The sequence below is a fragment of the Ammospiza caudacuta genome, chromosome 5 (genome assembly GCF_027887145.1).
Source record: "Ammospiza caudacuta isolate bAmmCau1 chromosome 5, bAmmCau1.pri, whole genome shotgun sequence".
In the NCBI taxonomy this organism is placed as follows: Eukaryota; Metazoa; Chordata; class Aves; order Passeriformes; family Passerellidae; genus Ammospiza; species Ammospiza caudacuta.
Genome location: NC_080597.1, coordinates 44352186 through 44375983, shown reverse-complemented (window position 1 = coordinate 44375983; position 23798 = coordinate 44352186). Strand labels below are relative to the sequence as shown.

At 39.2% G+C, this 23798-nt stretch overlaps 1 protein-coding gene across 5 annotated transcripts in view; it reads right to left on the bottom strand.

Annotated features, from left to right (window-relative positions):
- GRIP1 (glutamate receptor interacting protein 1) overlaps positions 1-23798 on the bottom strand; it is a 211918-nt gene that overhangs the window by 150791 nt on the left and 37329 nt on the right. The window lies entirely within an intron of this gene.

Below are 23798 nucleotides of genomic sequence, written 5' to 3'. Positions count from 1 at the left end.
GCTGGACCCAGGCAGACCAGTCTGAACACTTGCCCTTAACTCATGGGCCACCAGAAGATACTGCCAAGATGATAGTTTGGCTGCCCTAAAGTTTGTCCTTTGATCCTTCCCAGTCAGCTGTGGGGTCAGCACTGTCTACTCCAGGCAGTAAGGTCTCCAGTCCCACCTCTCTGGATATGGACCTTGACACCACCTGCCAGCATCGGGGCCGGGTGAGCCTGCAGTGTTCCTTCTGCCCTTCAAAAGAAGATGATTTTGGTGAGCAAGTCTCAAATCAAGAGTCCACTTTTGTGCAATTTTAATCAATACAAACATTGAAGACTTCTGCTGGGCAAAAAATGGCAAGAGGTTGTAGCTACACCACGAGGAAGAACTTGCTTGCCTTTGTGATCTGACTTCATGACTTACCCTGGTTCAGCTCCTTTGACAGAGGGTGCAAAACAGAGGACACTTACAGAGCTAAGAGGCTGCAAAAGACAGACTTCAGACACTGGAGAAAAATCAAGCCTTTAGGTAAGGAAATGCTGAGTCCCAACAGGATTAAGTAGAAATGTGTAAAACTGTAATAATTGTACAGAAACTGTGATATATATGCAAAATCAGCAGCAGACTTGGTCAGACAAAGCTTTACTAACAGTGAAAGGATACATGCATTCCTTGATCCAAAAAGCTTATTGTATTGTTTACTATTTCTAGATTATGGTGTGTATGTCAAACAGCCTCTGAAGCACTGCAATAGTCACTTCCAACCACGTCAATAGGATAATTTTTTGCTTTTGTTTCTTCAGACAATTTTTCTGTCCTTGCCAAGGGAGGTCATGTACAGATTTGAATTTCTCAAAAAGGTTTCAGAAGACAAAGAATCCATACTTCAAATACAACATGGAACATAATGATCTATTGTATGTACTGTGTATTTTTTCCTCATTTTTGCTAGGTCTAGAAAAGATCCACTTTTTGGAACAATTTCTAAAATATTCACTCATGACAGACATGGTTTTATCACCTTCTTTCAGGATAACAATCATGAGAATTAACAGAACTGTTCTTGTCCAAAGTCCAACTCCTGAAATTAATTTAACTATACCTCATATATTAATACATATATATTTTTACCACAATAAGTATTTAGTGATTTTTAAATGTTTCAACATTTCAAAGACAGCCATCATTTGCTGAAGTGTCATTCATTCAACTCTGCAGCTGGAATTAACTGGTTTCAGGAGGAAAAATGGGGGAGGAGGTAAAACCATAAAGGTATCTAACATCAGGAGATCAAAAACCCTCAGACATACTAAAAAATTATTTATAGTCTATATAACACAGCTTAAACTCTTAGTAATTATATTTCTTCCTTATTAATTAATTCAGTTACATATTTAGTCACAATTTTCTCTGGACTCATCTGTAAAAATCTTTTTTCATTGTGATCCTTCTAGCAGTAGGATGAATTTGTATCACTTTTATTGCTGCACTCACTCCTTTTTTCAGGAGTCTGAAAGACTATTTATAAATCTAGAATATATATAACACACAAATGCTTTATCAACTGAATTTTTATTCATAAGTACTCAGTAGAAGGTCCTAGATGAAAGAAGCTTATATTTTCATGCAATAAGACAGGCAGTGTAATATATGTATCCTATTTAACACAAACTTCTGGTTAATCTTATCAGATCACATTAGCTGAAATAAATGAATCAAAAAATTTTACTATCTATTACACTTTTCTGTAGGATAAAAAAAAAGTAATGAAATTTCTCTAAATTAAATTGAAGATTACAATCTTTACACAGGGTGGCATTTAGATACAATGAGGAAATTTCTGTAAAGAACCAGTATTCAATGAAGAGTACAAATTCTGCAAAATACGAAATTGTGTTGGGGGGGGGGGGGGAAGTTTTCAAAAAATGAACTTTGTATGCAGAGTCCACACCCTTCTGTTTCACAGGAATATATACACCTGGAAGGCAACCTACAAGTACAATTCCATTCATGCTGTATCAAACATTTCCTTTCATACAGTGACTGAACAACACCTTAAAACCAGTTCCACACCATCCCCTCTTTCACCTATCAGGGGATTTGTCCACATGAGCTCCTATAATTGGTTTTGGATGTCATGTGCTGCTGTTTTAAGTTTGTGTGTGGCCACACAGAAGCAGATGCAGCACAGAGAACTCACTTGGTCACAGCAGTGCTCACCACAGAGCCAGACCTCTAAAGAAAGCCAACCCATGGGGTTCAGTGAGGGCAGAGATGCAGTCAAGCAACAGTATCAGTCAAACATGAAAGCAACGAGAAAGCAATGCAGATATCGAATGCTTCATGTGTCAGGAAGACACAGTGATAACTGCTGGATCTTCCTGCATAAGAAAATTGAAATGAAATATTATGAAATCTGAACGCATAAAGATTTTGTACAAGTCAGTATTTTGTTCCATCATTTTACAAGTTACTGCTGGCATCTACCACATTAGTCAAATTGAAAGTCAGATTTTTAAGGAACAAAGAAACTTAATTTAGCTCTGAAAATTACAAATTGCTATATGGATACCTTGAAAACTAAAACAGTTCCACTATAGTATTTGATACTAACTTGTAACAATATGAGGAATGCCTATCTGAACAAAATTTTTGCAGGCTCAGTTAGTCCAGCATTTTGCAATGAATATTGCTCTATTATGAAGATTCCCCTTCACTACAGGGAGAAGGAATAAAAAGGCAAGTGAAATAAAGACACCCTGTTATTCCCCAGTGCTCAGATTATCAAAAAAGACAACTTGTCAGCTTTGCATAATTTGGAGGATCTTGTAAATTTACATTTTTATTAAATCAACTACAGCAGCTATTTCCTAGCTTTATAACCACCTCTGCAACACTGATGGGTAATTTCATTCAGGCATTGCAGCAGAATGCTTTACAGGTCATTAAGAGTCATAAAGGCTGCTCTGGCTTCAGAAGATCCTCACTGGAGAACATGTCAGGTACGAGATACAGCATGTTGCAAAGCAAGGACGTGTGTGTTGGAAGTGGTTAACAGAAGACAAGAATACATCTGGTAAAGATCTAAGTTGATGCCAAAACACTACTGCATAGCACCATACATGTATTTTAGCTTCATTGCCTAGGAAGAGATTAGGAAAAATAATTTAGGGGCCTTTTAAGTTAAAAACCCCAAAAATCTTCTTTTATTGGCTCCAAGCAATGTTAACCTTTTTGAATCAGTAGGTATTAAATAAGTGGTGATAAAATCAGTCAATATTGCCACATCCTGGGATGACTTTTGTTGAAGTGTTTTACTGCACAGCAGATTCACATTTTAATTTATTTTTTTTAAAGTCTGATTTAACAATATATTTTTTAAAATTCATAATGCAGTATTAAAGGAGAGAGAATACATACATCTTTTCTACATGAAAATAACTCTCCACTGAACATTACCCTTTAGCACAACCTAAGGTACAGCATTGCCTACATTACCCTTTACAAGAATCCCACACCAGAACTTTACACAAAAATCTTTATGTTACCAGTCTGTTTCAATTGCTGGCAAAAATTAAACTTGTCCTTTTCAGTGAAATTGTGTTGATATACAAAGGTTAAGAGATCTTTCTTACTAGAAAAAGAGCTTAAAAAACCTTTGAGTATAACTTTGACTTTTAACTTCATTTCAGCTACTGGCAAACACACTAGTAGCTTTTTCCACCCTTTCTAAGCCACAAATATTTGCTTAAAAATAATTACAGATTTAAAAGATTTGGAAAATATGAAGATGCCATATACACTATGAAAATTAGAAACTTCAGTAGCACAAGTATGTTGTAGTCTCTCAAAGGTAACTTCAAGTATAGACACAACTAGTTGAGATTTGTTTCAGAAACAAGTCACCATCATCATCTTTGCCTGGTTTGGGTTGGCACAGGCCTTAAACATCATCTAGCTTCAGTCTCCCTGCCATCCAGCCTCTGATCAGGCTGCTCAGAGCCCCATCCAACTTGGCCTTGAACACTTCCAGGGATGAGGCATCCAAAACTTCTCTGGGCATCCTGTTCCAGAGTGTCACAACGCTCACTGTAACAAATTCTAATGTCTAACTTAAATCCCTCCTCTTTTAGGTTAAAAAGGTTCCCCCTAACTCCATCACTATCTGTCCATGCAAAAAAAAAAAAAAAAAAGCCATCTCTTTTGTTAAGCTCCCTTCAATTACTGGAAGGTGCTCTAAGGTCTCCCTGAAGCGTTCTCTTTTCCAGGCTGAATAACCTGAGATCTCTCAGCCTTGTCTTCACAGAAGAGGTGCTCCAGACCTTGGGCTGGGCTTCTGGGCTTGCTCCAGACCCATGTACTCCTTACACTGAGTGCCCCAGAGCTGGGTGCAGTAGAGTCTCACCAGGGCAGAGCAGAGGGGCAGATCCCCTCGCTGGCCCTGCTGCCCCTGCTTTGCATGCAGCCCAGGATGAGGGCGGCCTCATGTGCTGCGAGCTCACATTACTGGGTCATGTTGAGCTTCTCATCACCAGCATGCTCAAGTCCTTCTCAGCAGGACTGCTTGCAATCCTTTCTCTGCCTGGCATGTACTTGTGCCCAGGATTGCCTCTACCCATGTGCCCCTTGCATCAAGTCTTGTCACAAAATCAAGAGCTTATGAATCAGGTATCGCTGCATTTCTAGTACGGACACAAGTCTGTACCCTTTCTTTGATTTGGTTTACAATGACAGAAGAGAGTGCTCACTTTCTGGAGCATTACTAATAATTTGTCCTTGCATCTTCTGAACTGACAGTAAAAACCTGAAATATGTAAAAAAAAAATGAAATAAATCAAATCCAAAGTAGTCTGTCTGCCCTGTCAGCAGCAGAAGCAGCAGTGGAAGCACTAGGTACTTGCTTTCCAGGATGTTGTAGGTCCCATGGAGAGAAACAGCAAGTAACGACCCCGATCATTGAACACAATCAGCCCAGCATGGGCTCCTGCCAGCCACAGGCATATAATTACAGGCTTGGGGATTTAACGTAATCTCAAAACTAAAGGATGACTCTGTCTTACAAGTAGCTTCCACATGCTGCACTACATGGTTAAAGACTCCTGTAATTACAATTTCTGTAAGGCTTGGTACTTTGTAGAGGTTTTTTTTAATTAATTAAAATGATGACCTTCCAACTGCTACATCAACCCATCAACCTCTAACAAAACAAAGCTAAGCATTCCCTCAAAAGTACCATACTGGAAGTGGAGACTCTCTCTTAGCAGAGACTTAGCAGAAAACAGCTGCTTCTACTCTGACTAAAAAAAAAAAAAAAAAGATTTTGATTCTACTAAAACCACTTGAACAAAAGTGGAATTACTGTATCTTTGTCTAACTATCCTGCTTTGTTCCCACATACTTATCAACATATTAAGCAACCGTGAAATTGGAATATCACACTAGAAAATAAAATGTGTATTTGGAGGTATGAGTCTAGAATATAAAGTCATTTATTCTACTACCACATATTTTTTAGGAATTAACTCCACAAGTTTTTATGTACAAGTCTTTATATTCAAGATATGGTCAAAAAGGATGGCAATGGAATATTATAGCTCTAGAGATGCAGCAAAAAGAAAGGATGGCACAAGCAGTTTTGACTGACAATAGTTTCAAGCCTTTGCAAGATGAAGGGAAATGGTGATTCATTGATACCTACCATGTGCAAGCTGCAGGAAGACACAGCAGCAGCTGCTTTACCAGAACAGAATGGATTTCTGTACTGAAATCACACTGGTGAACAGTGCTCGGCTGCCAGCCAACTGGCACCCACCAGTGCACTTTCCCAGCCACATGAACTATTCCATCCCAGAAGCAGAACTGGTACTGGGAGAACCAGGGAGTGCATCCCAGAATATATGATGACTAAAAAACAACCGAGCAGATAATTTCAAGAAAAGCCAACAACTTGCAACTGTGACAAGAGGTTTAATGCAATCATTGCTTGTATAATTGGGGGCAGACTGAGAACAAGAATAGAAAACATCGCTACATGCCTTGCATACAGAGACCTACACTAGAACCCAAAATTCAGCTCTGCCACGTGTGATGGGGTTTGCTCACCTTAGATTTGTTTTTTAAAGGCTGAAAAACTGAACAGGGTGCAGAGAAGAGCACCAAGAGTAATTTGACCAATAAAAAAGTCTTGTGCAGTGCCAGACTCAGAAAGTATAATATTGGATTGGGAGAGTTAGGACAGTGACCTGACTAGAGAGTGCCTAAGAGCTGTCATGGGATGGACACATCGAGTGTTCAAGAGCTTCTACATCACTTGATAGGCAAGTGTTAAAATTCAAACAAATCACTTCCTGACTGGAAGATCTACTGACAGATAAAACTACCAAAATGGTTCAGGAATACGCATGTTTCAAAACATCAGTTATTGGACCTGCTGTAACAGTAACAGGCTGGATGTCACAACCGGCTTGCACATCTTACGTGTCCTCTCTTGTCTTAGAAAGCAAATGAAGCAAGATACAAGGCCTCCTACTGTCTGTAACTACTGCTTGGACTAAGAGAAATTACACCAATAAAAAATGGACTGGAAGAGTTCTCAGGCCATTTTCATCCTTAAAACACACATCAGGTTCACACATGAAATGTTGTACAAATAAAAGACAGGACTAGCTATACATAGATAAACATAATGTTTTATCAAATATATAATTAACACCAATATAAAAATCTTTTTATAACCAGAATCCTTAATGTGCTGTAAAAAGTGCCCCATTACACACCACAACAACTCCACATTCTAAAATACTGACATTTCAAAAGCAGGGAAACCCTTTTGTGCACCATCCTCAGCCACACACATCCTCTCCCTTTTGCTGTAAAAGAAGGGACAGGACACACAGCAAGAGGCATAAAACACACATGAGCAAAGTAACACAAAGCATGTTATTTACATCAGGAAAATTCATACATGTTATACATATATAGCATGTATGACTCATAGGAAATTATCACCATGCTTTCCTCCCAAGTCACCAAAACAAAGGAATGGCTCCTATGCATAGGGTTGAAATATTTGTAATGTTAGTCTCAAAAGTGAAAGGTTGATAGCCTCAAGCTTGTTTTAGTGTTATTCTTCCATGGATCATTAATGGTTTAGTGGTGTCCCACTGCTATTCATCACATCTTTAATAGTTCCTTTTAAAATACTCTCCAAAAAAGTAGCTTGGCCAGATAACATCAACACTTGAAAGGCTGTATACAATATTTATATCTTTATTATTTATCAGTTTTGTTTCCTCTTCTCTTTTTTTTTTTTTTTTTTTTAATAATAGAAATCCTGCAATCTCTGAAGGTAAATATGGTATTGTGTACAAAAATCAATCAATCAAAAACTGGGGACAACTAGATAGAGGAGCAAAACAGTGCATTCCAGAACAGCCCAGCAGAAAACTAAAATATGCCAATCAGCAAAACAAATGTTACCCCTGCAAAATTTAAAATGTAAATGAAAAAAAAAAAGCACTGGTCTTCCTGTATTATTGTGGATGTATCACTTATAAATTATCAACTAGTAACAAATCTGTGTTTTAATTAGCTTTCTAATACTTCAACATTTTTATACAAAAACTCTCTTCTGCACTGTCAGATATGAAATTAGAGCTTATCAATGAACACCAAACTTCAAGTTCTGTATTACATCTTCATTAACCAACTAGTAATTTTGAACTTGCATATCTTCTTTAAAAGTCCAAACAACCCCATCTTGAATTCCTGATGCATTCAAAGGTCTCAGACTGGCTTTAGGATCTTGAGACCCTGAAGGGGCTGTACCAGACACAGCACATTCCTGCCATCCACACTGCTTTGAAAGCTGCTACCTTGCTTCTTCATGTCACACAGTCAAAAATCTTTTTTTTGAGCATGTTTTATATGACTCAGTATGTATCAATGAAAATTTTTTAACAATAACTTAATTTTTCCCCTTACTTTTTGGTAACAACTGGGACCTTTCAAATCTTCCCTTAGAACTTTCCTCTTTCCGTAGATATCTGGGTTCTTCTAATAATCATTGTATACAAATATTCTATACACACACATTTTTAACTTTTGCAACAAGTCAGGCATTAAATTCATCTGCTTTTTACTGAACCCTTTCTGTTCACGCCTGTGTTTCAATATGAGAAGCAGCCATAATTATATTTAACAGCCCTGGTGCAGACACCTGAGTAAGTAAAGGGCAGTTACTTTCCTATGCCCGTGACATGACCTTTGTTAGTACGGCATTAGTTACTCCCTTTTGTAAGTATTGCTGCTATTAGCGATTAGCAAACCCAACTGCAATTTCTCCACATGTGCTGGTCCCTCTAAACACTGACGCTTTCCCAGCTTTTCATTCATAGTATATCATCATATCTTGGATTACTTCCCCATAGACACATTTACTTGCCAAGTCATACGATATTGTTCTGCATATTACACATTTCTAGTTGTTTTAAAGACTAGTTAAAGGCATCTCCACTCTTATTACTATGTAGGTCTCCTGATCTAATTTCAATTGCTAATTTTATCAACAGTTAACAAGGGCGTTAAATCACTACTGCTGTCTTTATTCTTGAATCAGCTCCTGGGGGTGTTTCTCAACCAACTCATTCTAAGGTACTTTCCCTTTTTAGATCATGAGCATTTAAAAGACACCAAATGTTTTAAAAGATGCAAAAACATCCTGCAGAGTTGCATCAAGCAATAGTACTTTTTCCATAAATTTTGTATTATATCCCAAACTGTGACAGAGCTCATTATTTACAAATCTATACTGCTTATTAACTATGTTCACATTATCTTCAAGACCTGAAATCCTTCTCCCTCTTTAATGCTTATTCAATATTTATTTCATTACTGAAATTTTAGAGACACCAGCATTAAATCAAGGAGAAGATCATGGCCAAAACTTCTTTCTTTCTTCAAAACTTGTCTTTTTTTGTCTCTCTCCTCTTTTTAAGAGCACATATTAGTATTTTTGTGGCATGTCACTAGCTTTCCACTCAAACAGAATGTCAAACTCTACCTGGGTGAACACAAACAGGTTACACCTAGAGATACCAAAGACCAGTGTGTTCACAGCAAGAGATGAAAAGTGGCAAACAATGTACACTTGAATTTCTTTGTAGTTGTTGATGTGTCAAAGGCTTTATGAAAACTGGCTCATACTGCAATTGTAAAGCACTTAGTTTTTTCCCCCAATGCATTTTCTCCTGATGTACTTACTATTTTTCCCAACATCCCAATGTTTTCCCAACATTTTAGTTTGCATCACGCCAGCTGCTGCACTTCAATAATGAAAATAAACTCAGTACCACAAAAAGATTGCTGTGTACAGATTCTCCCTATGAACTTACTTGGAAAGAGCTACATAAACTTAATTGATCAAAAGGGAGTCACAAAATGATGAAATATTTTGCAGAGGCATATGCTAATGGTACTGCACCAACTTCCAAGGCCTGCTGCCTTACTGGAAAGGTCCATAAAACTGTTGAGGTGATGGAAATACTCCCAAGCTGCAGCCTGGAATGCAGAAACAGGATGGTAACTGTGCAATTTATTTATTTATTTAAAAGCAAGGCAAGGAGAAAGGGGCCTGGACATTTTAACAAGAAATTAGAAAGCTAACTGATATAAATTCATCACCTATCCAAGTTTTAAAAGCCCAAGTTCCCCTCCCCCTGTTTCCCATTCCAGATCTCTCGTCTGCATCTGAATGCTCACAGTGCTGCTAATGGATAAAAATGGAAACAAATGTATGCAACAAATCACAGTTTGCTCCTGTGCCAGCTTCCCCCTTCTGATTCATCAGATCCAGATCTCCATACTGCTGCTACATATTAAAATCAATGTTCTGCCTCTTCATTATTGTCATTATTTCTCTTTCACTTCAGAAGTTTCCTTTCCTTCAGATTGCTGCCTGACCAGCTTGTCAGGACACATTTAAATCAGTATTTTGTGCATAGGCGTGTTTGTGCCGTGCATCTGGATGCCACCTCATTACCATCTGAATTCACATCATTTCTGCCAAGGCACAAAAACATGGGGGTAAAAATCATGTCAAATGACAGAAGATTACAGCCATCTATCTCCATCATTTAAAAATATGAAGTAACTGCAGATTTTGCCATCAGCTCATTTCATACCTGGTAGGACAATCTAAATAAAGATTGAATGCAGCACTGTCTGTGATGCATGAAAATGCAATGCAGCTCAAGTAGAAGGCATTAAAGATTCATCCTCAACTTGGCCACACCAGGGGCTTCAAGCTGCTTATGTGAACTTTGCCTCCTGTACCTGGGGCTCACCTTCCATGGCCAAGGAGGAGAGTCCTAATGGTACAGCCTGCTACCAAAGAAACCAGACATTCAGAGTCAGGTGGATGGTGACGTTCCTCTCTGGGGGGCAGCAGCATTACTGAGAGCAAATGCAACCCAGAGACCCATGTTTGTACAGCAACTGCTATGGCTGGTTGAGCTCCAGGAGAGAGACAGCTCTGCTGGTGCTGTGCTCCAGCAACAAGGATGCTGGCTCCTATAGTAATGCCAAACACACTGGGGGAAATGGGTGAGGCTACAGGAAGTCAAGATACATACTCTTAGTGTAGCATAAACAAAAAGAGTGTAAATACAGGTGTGTATATAAATAGTAAATCTATGCTTGCTTTCATTTGGATCTGCAAAGCCTTCAAAAGAGGAAGCATCTTCCTTAAGTTAGTCAAAAAACAGGGATCCACTGCACTCCTTCATGTAACAACATGTCTATGCCTTCATTTTTTTTTAATTAGAAGCACAGCATACTCCTGAAAGAGGTGTTTCATTTATGCCAATTCACATCTTACTAACATGAAGATGAGCCTACAGCTACTGGCATTTTCACATGAGGCTTCAGTACGGATGCTCTGTTTTTTTCCAAAACAAGTATAACAAAAAGCCTCACCTAAAAATAATAATCAACATTTACACACTACCCACTCAGAGAGGCAGCACATTTTCCACTAACATGCTCATTTCAGGCTGTGCATTTTAAGTTTGCAAATCTATTAAAAGGTGATGACCAAGAGCTCTTCACTTGGGCTATCTCCAAGTGACACAGCTGTAACAGCCTTTTGCTGGATGCATGATGCTGCACCTCCCACTGGCCTCTTCCCAGGCATTTTAAATTAACAGATTTGAGATGTGTCTGCATCTGAGACAAATCTTTTCACTGATTTTTGCACAAAGTTGGTGCAGGTATTAGAAAGACTACTTAGAATCCTGAAAATACTGAATTTATTATTACCAGATGTTATCACCAAAAACAATGAGGAAAAGTAAGTAGTTTTCATATATTTTGAAGTACTTCATTTATATTCATTTTGTGTGTTCTTTCCTAGTCCATTTTCCCCTTCTCTGATAAGCACATATAAATCTCAAGTGTAAAATACAAACCCATTTAAATAAAGTATCTGGGTCCCCTAGCAACAATGAATATTGATTTCACACCCCCCCCCTTCCCCTACACACACGTATAAAGCCTGGAAACAAACCCTATACAGATGATATCCCTTAAAGGTCTGAGAAGAGTTAAACCCAAGTTCTTCTCTCCACTACCTTTCACAGAACTACTGGCCCTTATCTTTGATGTAAAATCTGGAAGCCTATATTAAACACATTCCCTGATATTTTCACTTAAAGGGTTGAGTTTCTGAACTACAGCTATAATGCAATAAGCTTCAGCACTGATAAAATCAGAGGCACAACAGATGTCTCATCCAGCATTTGTGATTGTGGATCCAGTCCTTGGCACGATTCAGTCCCTAAAGGCCCTTGTCCTCTCTTTTAGCTCTTTAAGCCAAAGAGGAATGGGAAGAGGGGTGGAACCAATTTGAAATGCCTACACTGTCTGGAGTTCAGCCCCACAGAGAGCTACAAACCAGGAGCTACCCACTCCTGAGAAAAAGGGAGAAGAGAAAATGGCATCATCTTCTTATCAGTGCCATTAATATTTAGTTTATTCCACCTGAAACGTTATTTTAAGGGACTGAATATCTTAGAAGATTGACTTTGATTTTGGGAGGCTTTCATTTGTAAGCTGTCAGTTTGGATCCAGCTGAGGGAGGTACTGATGGATGGTTTCTAATATCTAAGAGTTGCTTAGTGGCGTATGACAAATGACAAAGAAGTTGCAGAGTGAGTTATATAGTGAGTCAGCAGCCCTTCCCCAGAAGGTTCAATACTAATTAAGAGGCAACTTGACACCCTTTGTGTAAGGCTGCTTGGAAACTTATGCCCAGATACCAGAAACAAATCACAAGTAACTAAATACCTTAAGCTTCAGAATGGAAATAAATAACAGCCCTACAGTTATATCATAGCACATCCCTCAATACCCCCATCCTGGTTTTATTTGAGCAGTACACTTAGTGTACTGCTCATATGATGGCTAACAAAAAGCTACTTTTTGTTCACTCAAGAAAAATGCCAGCATTGTAATGTTTGCCTTTTATTTAAAGCCACACGTTGGTGAACAGGCTCTTTCTCGATCCTCCAAATGCACTGAGTGCAGTCATACATTAATCAGAATGAAGGATGAGGCCCGCAGAAAGGCACTGAGCTATGGCTGGTGTGTAGCTCACCTCCGCTTGGTGACAACAGAGCTCTGGCTGGGAGCAGCCCTGACTTTGGCTCTGGAAGGGAACTCTGCCATTCGCAATGGATTTGAATGATCAGTTCTATCACATTGCCTCCTCTCTGTTCAATTCTCTGTCAAGATCAACAAGCTCATGGCAGTTTGGTTTCACAGACAGAGACTGACAAAGCACCAAGTGGTGAGTAGGAATGACAGACACCCACAACCCACCCTCAAGTCTTTCTTGATAATTTTCTTCTACTTTTAATCCATACTAGAACTGCCCCAGCCACAGGAAACGCCTCAAGTGCTTCAAGTACTGCAAAACTTAGCCTTGCAGGCTCTTGTTTTCTGATCCTCATTTTTTGTCAAACACAAAAGTCCCATGAAAATAATAATGTAAAACTTGCGCTGTGTGTTTACCGGCACAAAGAAAACTACATTTCAGGGATGGGGCATACCTAATTGTAAGAAAATGAGTTACAGCAAAATGGTAGTATGAACCAGGGTAATAAAAGACAGCCTCAATAAAAAGTTACAAGAACAATGCAAGGGAACATACAATATGATGTACATTATGAGCCTGTTCAAAATCTCAGCAGAGTGGTGTTAGACACAGGAAGTCATCTTCCAAAGAAGCTAATGAATCATTTTGTTAACAAGGAAAGGTCATATCCTTGATCAGTGGGGTCCAGGAATAATAATTAAGCAGAAGACCCACATCATAGAATCTTCACAAAAGGCTACTGTATTTTAAAAAACAGTTGTACTTTGGTTTTGTTCTGTTGTTTGTCATTGGTTTTAATACTATGAAAAATGGTTTGGAGCTTGTTTGTTGTTGGTTTTACTTTTACAGACAGTGTTCTTTATGTTCCATTCTTCATATGTACATTATTATATTTTACATATAATATGTAAATATTATAGGTAACATAGTATGTTATATGTTATATATATATGTTATACATATATAATAAAATATATGACATATAATAATTATATGTAATATTATATGTATATATTATGTCACCCAGGCATGGGTGGCAAAATCTACAATTCTGTCTTTCCTTTGTTTCTCCAATTGCTTGTGAACCATGTGGTGGTTCCACAATGGTGTTCCATATGTGAGTGGAGAGAACATATGATTTAAGTTGATAATGAACCAGCTCAGTAAAACCAAATAAGAAACCTAGCAAAAGCCAATTAGAAACTTCAAAAATCCCCACCAAAAACAAAATGTAAAAGAACCTCTTGTAAATGTTATTATACTAAAAATAAGTCGCTCACTAGTTTTTAAACTTGGTCATAAATACTTCTTTTTTTTTCTAAAACTGAAAGCATCCTTTTTTTTTTTCCAGTGTTTTATACTATGTTATTGGACAGCTGTGAGAGTTCATATCAGGAGAAAAAGCAATTCAGAGGATCGTTACATTTGTCACCATATAAATCCTCTTCATAGCATTTTTCGCAAGTTGATTTTCAAGGTTAAGAGCTGTTTCCCATATTCCTCTGCTACGTTAGATTATTAAACAGGTGTCATAAAAGAAAGCTTTGGTTTTGTAAGAGATCAAAAATAAGTTTCCCTTCATACCTTTATGCTACAGAATATATACTCAGCATTAGAGCACTGGTGAACCTGCTGCAAATCCCTGACGATGCAGAAGCTTCCTCTGCTCTATGCAGGGTGCAAGAGACAAGCGTTCAGGAAAGGCAGCTGCCTTTTATTTTGTGCTTGACAAACAGCTTTTAGGGAATATTTATTCATTTCACATTTAGTCAAGTGCTTTTTTTTCAGCATCTTTTGGATGCTTCTTAAATGAAACTTTCCTACTCCCCCTCTTCACTTTAAGCTTGTTGAAGCAACACCAGAAGAAAATGCACCTGGATATTTCTGAACTGAGCAAGCATTTGGTGGTAGGACAAAACTGAAACCCCAAGTTTTCTCCATGCTTGAGAAAGGAAACAGAAGGCTGGAACTGTTTTAAATCCTCACCAGGTATGAATCAACTTCCAAAACTGCCTTGGAGGGGGCTCTGTCACTGTCACACATTGCAGTCTCCTGCCTCAGACTGATTCCTTACACTGTAAGGAATGTAATGAGACCTTGAGTTACCTCCCTCAAGCCTGGGACACAGCATGCCCTGTGACTGCACTACAGGATTTGAAGTGACACATGCCGTCAGATGCCAGAGCAGTGACTGGCAGTGACCAAGTGACCAGCACACAAAACCCTACTGGTTTGGATTATGTCATGATAAACAGGAATATTTTCTGATAAAACATAATGAAGACTGTTTTACTTATGCCCAATCAGCAATTAGGGGCTGTTTTTGAAATGAGACGGTTTGTTTCCAAACACCTCAGGAAACCCCACCACAACCATCAAAAAAGCCAACCCAGGAGACAAAGTCTTGCATGTGCAACAACTGCACCCTTGCAGCTGATGAGAGGACCACACTCCTCTCTCAGTCAGATGGTGGAATGGAGATGATGGTAACTGTGGATTTAAAGCCAGATCTGCTCAGCAGATGGGGAACAGTCTCTTGCCACTGGTCAATTAGAGAAAAATACTCCACTTTCAAAGCAAGAGATGCTCAATCCAGGTGTTAGGAATCAGTAAGATGTGACAGAAGGCCCTGGGTCCCAGAAATTTTTTTTTTTTTCTTTGGTCCAGACACTTCCTAATGCACTGAGCAGCCACTATCTTAAAACTGTCCTTCCCTTATAGACAGTCTGGAAAGCACAAAGATGGCATCACTGGGTGCAGCAGCTCTTTGTCTGCCAGGGAATGCTCCCCTGTAATCCCTCCTTTGTAGCTGCTTCCTTTCTCCTTGCCTTTTCCTCCTACCAGAGCTTCAGAACCATGGGGATGGAGCTGCCTCCAGCCCTCTGATGCCAAGGTTTAAAAAGATCTTCTGTGAACAGAGTTGAGTAACAAAGAAAGACCTGCTTTTGCTAAATCCTTAGATATTATTAAAAAATACAGTAAAATGGTGAAAACAGTCTAATCTGCCTGCAAGAAAGTGATAATTATGTGAACTTTCAGCCTTCTTATTTAAAAGTGAAATGTGATAACATTGATGCATTTATTCACCTCTTTTGGTCCATAAGCACAAATATCTATCAAAGATTTTCCTAATACGAAGACTGAAGCGTACAGAAATTTGAGTATGTCTGCACACATAGCGGAGCACGCACCGCTCCAAGCACCCCTGCACACAGATGTGGAGTCCCAGATCAGAGTCCATCGACTCCCTCTGCTGGCAAGAGCTGCCGCTTTCCTCTCCCAAAAACCACCTCTGTTTTTGCTGGCGAGGCACAACGTGAACATTGCAGCACACTGCGCCAAATCTCCCTCGGCTGCTTGGCACTGCGCATCTGCAAGAGAACTTGCACAAAGAATCCAAGCGGCTTCCTAGCAAATTCCAGATAAGCATCAAATAAGTGCGCAGTATTAATGCTAATTATAGTTTGCTCAGTAATCTTCAGAGATATGAAACTGGGTTCTGTTTGCCTTTCACTCCACACAAACTTTCAGATTTCGTTATTATAACAGGCTTAAAATAAATAATGCAAGATTCATGAAACTGAATGCTCCGTTTCATTTAAAATATTTATGGAAGTCTCTAAAAAAGAAAGTCGCTGCTTGCATTTTACTGTGAAATTTGAAATGCAAGAGGCTGGATATGCATGAGGGAGGCTGATGGGCTGCAAAGCTGCCCCAGCCCTACCATCCCCACACCTTTACCCTCCCTTGGACCTAGGGGACCTGGTAGGAGTGACCAGCCTGCCATATTTTTGGCTCAATTAATTACAGAGACAAGACCATTACTTACTCTGCCTCTCATTTCAAACCTATGAACTGTTGATCTCTTGGATTTTTTTTGCCTGATATCACGTTTCATGGAAATGCTGTATTCTGCTGAAGTCACACACTACTTCCATAAATGTGAGCATTCAACCAACTCATTATAGACACATTAAGAAATTAATGTCATTGAGATGGTAAGAGAGATGGACTTTTACGGTTCTTTTCAGTAAGCTGTTTTAAAGCTCTGTTTCTCAAAGCATCATGCTAAAAAATTATTTTGTATGATGAAGTAATCATAAGGTTGACACAACTCCACAAGCCTCTACTAAACGGAACTTTCGTTTTACATTGCCTATATAACATCCTTCATACCTAAACACACAAACACTTATCTGTACACTTGGTGACTTGGTGATTTGCACACATCATAAAAATGGGATACAGATGCAAACAAAACCAACTTCTTCAAATCATAAGTAAGCCTGACATTACTACCACCTTTTAAATAATCATACAAACCCCTATTTTTTGCTTTATTACTTTAGTTCCAGACACACAGTTCATTTTTTATTTAAACTCTCTGAACAGCACATGCTTCTTCAGAAAGGCCTCTATCAGAAAAATCAGAAAATAACTGGAAGCAGAAAATTCCTGTTATCCTAGAAAGCTTCATATATAAAATAAAAAGTGGGAGTGCTGGTATGATGATCCTTTAGGCAACATGGCATCCATGCACCACTATTAAACAGCTTCTACAGGCACAAACCTGCCTTTTTTTTTTTTTTTTTAAATCTTTTTTGAGAGAGGAGAGTATCATAACCAAAAGCTGGTTCTCCTCACAGAAAGCATGGCTGTAAATAATTCATCACATGATTATCAAACGGTAACAATACAGGTAACCCTAAAAGCTGGAGTGTTAAAAAATTCTGCAAAGAAGCTCTTCTAATGGGAGGGAATTCCTAAGATTCCCCCAAGGGAAAAATGTGATCTTTGCAGGTTAAATGCTGAGGTGAGAAGCAAAATACATTTCCCGAATTCCACAGGCAGAGGGCAGCAGGCTCCAGCCAGCAGCGCTGTCTCGGGGCTTCCTGCTGCTTAATTTGACATCTCCCTCTCGCCGAGAGCATCATCCTTGTGTAACCGTGACAGAAACCACAAGATACTTAAGTCATTTAAAAAGAAAGCTGACTACCTACATGATCACTATTTCAAAAACGTGCTTTTTATTATAGGTGGCACCTCTGTGTAGCATAAAGGAACTTAGGTGGTGGCCCTAGTAAACGTTAATCCTCTTAAGGTAATAAAAACGCTGCTCTAAAGTGTTACTGCAGCTTGGCATAAGGAACACACAGCAGTGATGAAAATTAAAGTATAGGGAAAACAGAACAGGCATTACAAATGACAACTTGTCGCCTCAAGCTCAGCTATATCTTAAAGCCAACAAATATAGTACCAAAGTGATTCTTATTTGTAGAATGGAAAAAGTCTGAAGAATCTAATCTTAAACAGATAATTTTTTAAATTGGCTCTATAAGGCTGTCTGCAAGATTCGACATTTGCATATAATGATAATACATATTAGACAGTAATTACCATGGACTTTTCTTTAATTATAACTGATAATGCAAATAAATCCTGTGTTCCCAACTAAAGAATGTAATTAAGTCTGAGTAGTTCAGGGAGAAAGGGAAGAGGCAAAACCATTGATTTTAAAATCAGGAGAGTGGCACACTATACATTAATTGTCTTCCTCTTCCCACTCTCATCAAATAGCATAAAAAAATCCATCTTCTCTAAAGAAAATGAAACTATCAACTCACTGCCTTGCCCTGTTTACTAATGATACAAAATGTTTTCTTACACAGCTTTATCCAGGATTTGCAAACTCCTCTTCACAAAGAAGAGATACTGTTTTTCCCTTCGAACATTAGTGCAGTGAAATCTCTAACAAATGTGAGCAGCCCCAGGCAAAGGATTGTTAGTAAATATAGAAAAGCAACCTGAGGACTGCAAACCATGACAAGGGAGACTGAAGGTGGAGGTGAGAGCATCTGAGATCCAAAAAACAATCTAAGTCTAGTTTAAGGAGGTAATTGAATAAGTACAAACTATCCCAAGTTTCATAATTAGAACTCAGTAAGTTAAAAATACACATGGCAAAAGCTGTCACCTTTAACAGGTATGCAAGTCTAGCCTTGGAAGCAACACCAGTGACTACAATCATGTCTAAGTCCAAGAGCACTGACATGAATTGTTGGATTGACAACACAGCCCCCAAACACCTCATGGCAATCTCTGGGATGTAGCCAGCTCGGCCACAAGGACTTGAAAGAAATTCACTTATCTTTTCAAACAGTCAGCAGCAAGAAACTCTGACATTAAAATGGAAAAAAAAAAAAAAAAAAAAAAAAAAAAAAAAAAAAAAAAAAAAAAAAAAAAGTTGTGTAAAGGCAGCATGAAGTGAACTTTCAACATTTCAGGCCATGCCATTCCCTGTGGGACTGACTAAAGCTGACAATCCATCAGCTTGACCTTCCCTGCACAAGCACTCCCTGCGAATTGCAGTTTGAAAGTTCAAGCTTTACATTTTATACCAGCTGGTATAGGAACAGCCCCAGCAGGAAAAGTTCACCATCTCCACTGAGGCTTTGCTCTGCTGGGCTTGTGGCCACAACCTCTTCCAAGGATGTAGAGAAAGCCAAAGGTGATCACACCAAAGTCACTCACCTTCAAAGCATGCCAATACATCTCCCAAAGAAGCTGAGAGAAACAGACTGGCTGTCTTGTAGAAGGGAGAAGATTCCTAAGGGAAGAATTTGCATGGAAGTCTCAACTTTGACATTAAAAGACAGCAGTCCTAAACTTACAATTCCTTCAGCTGAGCCTCTGCCTGATGTGGCTCCTTCTGCATCAAGGAATCATTAGACATCCCGCAGCACGAAGTATTTTCTCTGCACAGTGGACAACTCTGATCTGTATCAGCTTCAGTTCAGCTGTGCCTGAACTATGATGCTGAGGGACAGACCCTTCTCAGTTAAGTATTTGAGAGTATCATGGTTTAACTGCAGCCAGCAGCTAAGCACTATACCCCCAATTCCTCACTTTCCTCTCCTCCTCCCTTCCCCTCCACAGTGGGATGGGGAAGACTCAAAAGTGTAAAAGTGAGAGAACTCATGAGCTGCAGTAAAGACAGTTTAATGGAACAGAACAGGAAGAAAATAACAGTAATAATAATAATGACAGTAATTATAAAAGAAGTAAAATATACAAAACGAGTGATGCACGAGGCAGGTGCTCACCAAGTGATGCCCAGCCAGTCCCTGAGCAGCACCCCTTGACCAGCTTTGCCCCCAGCTGATATACTGAGCATAGTGTTGCATGGTCTGGAATATCCCTTTGCCCAACTGAGGTCACCAACTGTGGGGCTGTGTCCCCTCACAACTTCTGGTGCTCCTCCAGCCTTCTCGCTGGCAGGGGATGATAGGCTGGAAAGTCCTTGACTTACTGTAGATACCACTTAGCAACAACAAAAACATCAGTGTGATATCAGCATTAAACTCATACTTAATCCAAAACACAACACTGAATAGTTATTAGGACGAAAATTAACTTTGTCCCATCCAAAATCAGGACAGGAAGAAAGACCTGCATTCAGGCAATTAGCTCATATGAAAATAGGACTGCAGCTTTGCACATGATAATTTGAAGAAATCTGATCTACAAGTGAAAAAGATAATTCTGCATAACACTACAGTTGGGTATTTTTGTAGTTTGCTTGTTGGAGATTTCTTTTTAGAAAAACATCTGCATTGGCATTAGCTATAATAAACTACCGTGAGTAAACTGTGATCATCTCAAGAGCAGCTTAAGCAGCAGAATGTATAGGTCAAATGAGATTCAGTATAAGCTTGTACTCAGGATTAGACTATAAAATGGCACCAACAGACAGAACTGTTATTTATTGTTTCTCCCTTTTTATCTCAAATATCATCGTCTTCCTTTGTTTTCTAGGCGCAGGCTTCACACTTACCCCCTTCTTTCCTGCCCTATGCAGTTTATAGCCAGACTCCTAAGTGCACATGAAGTGACACACAACTCCTCTGCAATTGGAGGCCTTGCAGCTCTCCCTGCCTCTGACAGGGTGAACAACTGCACTGTCACCATGTAGAACTGCCTTATATTGGTTTATCAATGCTTCCAAAAAGTTCAAAAGAAAGCAACCTCTTTTCTGACTGAAAACAAGGGGTCCTATACAGCCTGGCAGGCAGACCTGCTGTGTAAGGACACTCACCTGCTGCTTTCATTCTGTATGTGGCCAAATGCCACCTGCCTGAAAAGGCCAAAAAAGCACCAGCTTCAAAACCTCTCGCTGCTCCTGTTTCCCTGTCCTCACTGACTCTGTTAAGCTCCTGAAACCAACTGCCATTCACCACCTGGAAAGCAGCACCAAACAAGTTTCCTCTACAGATCACAGAAACTCCTGTGGGACTTCTCTCACATCATTAAATCACACAACAACAGGCTGTACAGCTGCAGCCTGCCACCAACCCGGAGATTAAGGGAAAGATAACTAAGCCATGGGCTATGAAAGAAAAGGGGATCCTTAGAGCAAGCAATAAAAAAAGCCTCCTTTGTGGTTTTTCCTCCTGTCTCATATATGTTGCACGCAGTTAAAGGAGATCTCTCTGCTTCTGCTCTCCCTTCCTCAGCATCAGGAGATTCTTACTGCTTTGTATTCTGCGTGCATCAGTAGCATCGAGTTTTGAACCAAACCCCAATGCACTGTCGGGTGAGAGGAATTTTTTTTTTAAAAGCACAATTCCAGTGACTTTGGCCACATCCAGTTCCAAAACCCCTCCTTAGTCTGATGAACAGATATTTAAAATATTCACCCTTGTGCTCTGTTACAGAATATAACTGTTTGTAACTAGTTTGTAGTCATTTCAGGACTACAGAATATGCCAGAGGTATTTCATACACAGAATGAGAAATTCTGCCAATAGAGCAAATACTGAAGCCGCAGACTTTACACTGAATACCCCGGGAAAATCTGCGTAGATGTTTTATGGTACATAGATTCTCACTCTGTCTTTATAAAACATTAGTCATTCCAGTTCTTTCTGGCTAGATGCATTCATAGCTTTTTCCCCCTGCACATTCTTCACTTTATTAATAATTATTATAATGCATCATAATGCCATACAGAAATTTCAACACGATAGTCTACTGTAACTATTGTTCCAGTGTCAAAGGGAAAGATCTTCTGAGACACGAGACCCAAAAATTAAATCTAAATCCCTTAAGAAGCTGCCATAATCCATAACCAATTAATATCATCAAAGGCCAAACAATTAGCAGGTGACAGTATTCCATGCATCTCATAGCAGAAATGAAGTGCAGAAAGCTGCTGAGCTTGCAGTGCTGCTCTGCAAGGTGGGCATTGAAAGCAGATGTCAGGTGGACACTTTCCACCAGGCACCTCTACAGCGAGAGAGATGATGTGATAGACTGAGCAGTGGCAAAGGTGGCAGTTTGCTGAGCTCACCTTCACAGCTGTGGCCCTTTGCTCTGGGAGACAATGCTGAAGTCCTCCAGAGCAAACCAGAGACTGTAAAGAAGGAACGCTGCCAACCATAGAAGTGCATCAGGGCAACATAAGAGTGTAGAAAACTTCTCAGTGACCAAGTTGTACTAAGGAACATAAGCAAAATGGTCATTTTGGGCAATCTGAGTTGGCATTTTCCTGTTGAGAAGGAGGAAAAATACCCAAGAATAGTATGAATGAAGTAGGGGTCTGAAGAGAGTATAACTGGCAAGGCAATGACTTGGACTGTCTCCTTTACAAAAAAGAGGAAAAGGCAGCAACTTGTGGGGGAACCTGAAAGGCAAACTCACTGGTATCCTAATTAGGGGTTGTTTAAATAGTAAGGTTATGTACAGTGATATTAATTCCAGTGGGGGATAAGCAGTAGAAGTAACAGGGTTGAATTAAGAATTCAAATTCTCTTTGCTAAGAAAACAGTAAAACCCCAAAGCTCCTCAAAATTTTTCCATGAATTGTACACCTCTTTAAAGTCTTTTTCATTTTGCTCAACTTCATAGTCTCCAATTTCAGATGGTACCAATTCCTGCTTCTTTTTATCTAGTCCAGTGGGTCTGAAAGTGCTGTATTATTCTTAGAGCAATGGGATGTTTGGTAAATTGAAAAGCCCAGAAAAACAAAGAATTCCTAAACTCAAGTAAAAAAGTCTTAGTTCTCCATCCCTCTCTCAAATCATGTTTTCTAAAACAATCTTCCCTCCCACTCCCTATTTAGTTTGCCTATTCCTTTCATAGTGTGATACCCAAATACAGCAGACACCATCCTCAACAGCTTCACATGGGACACATAGTCTTTATAAAACTTAGCAAGACTCTTGCTCTTTGCAATGGTATCACACCACTAAGCTGCTTAATTTATCACCCACTAAAAATGAACACTGATTTGGCTCTGCAGCACAGCTGCTTAGCTCCTTATTTCCTGTTTTACATTTGATTTTTCCTTCCCAGCTGTGGCTTCCACTGAATAGCATCTTACTTATTTCAGACCCTTATCCTAATTTATCCAGAATATTTTGAAGTCTGTCCTGTCTGCAAAACATTCATAACCCTTTTCAATTGAGCACTGTGCACAATTTTCGTAAGTATTTTCAAATTCATTACGCAAATCATAAAAGAGATGCTGAAGAGAACAGGGCACATGACAAAGCCCTTGAGAAAATGAATTCCCACCACTTGTACTATCAGGTCACTGAAAACCAAACCTTTGCTGCAGTTTTTCAACCACTGCAGAAGTCACTTTAGAGATACCTCATTTAAATTACTTCCCTAGTTTGCATAGTACAATGTCAAGTGAAATAGTGTCAAAAGCCTTACTAAAGTCAGAATGGATCACATCTAATACTTCTTCCTTAGACTTTCTGCCAGTTCGTCTGTCAACAGTGGAAGTTGGACTAGCTCAACATAATTTGTTCTTGACAAATCCATTTGGGTATCCCCTTGCTACTTGCTAAGTACTTGCAAATTATTTAATAATTTATTCCATTTTTTGCAACACCTGTTTTATAGTTACCAATAACTTCTCTTTCTGTGTTGGAGAAGGCATCCATCTCTGTCCCTCCCTAATCTTCTCAAAGTGCATTTCTCTCCTTCCATGGCTTCTTAAGAACCCTAATGACTTGAAGATTTTTTTAGCTGATTTCAAAGTACTCTGAAGTAAACTCCAACAAACACCCCTGATTTGAAACAACCTAAACCTTTAGTCTCCTCTTCTACATTCTTTCCCACACTTTCAGTTTCCTTCCTAGACAGCCCTGAG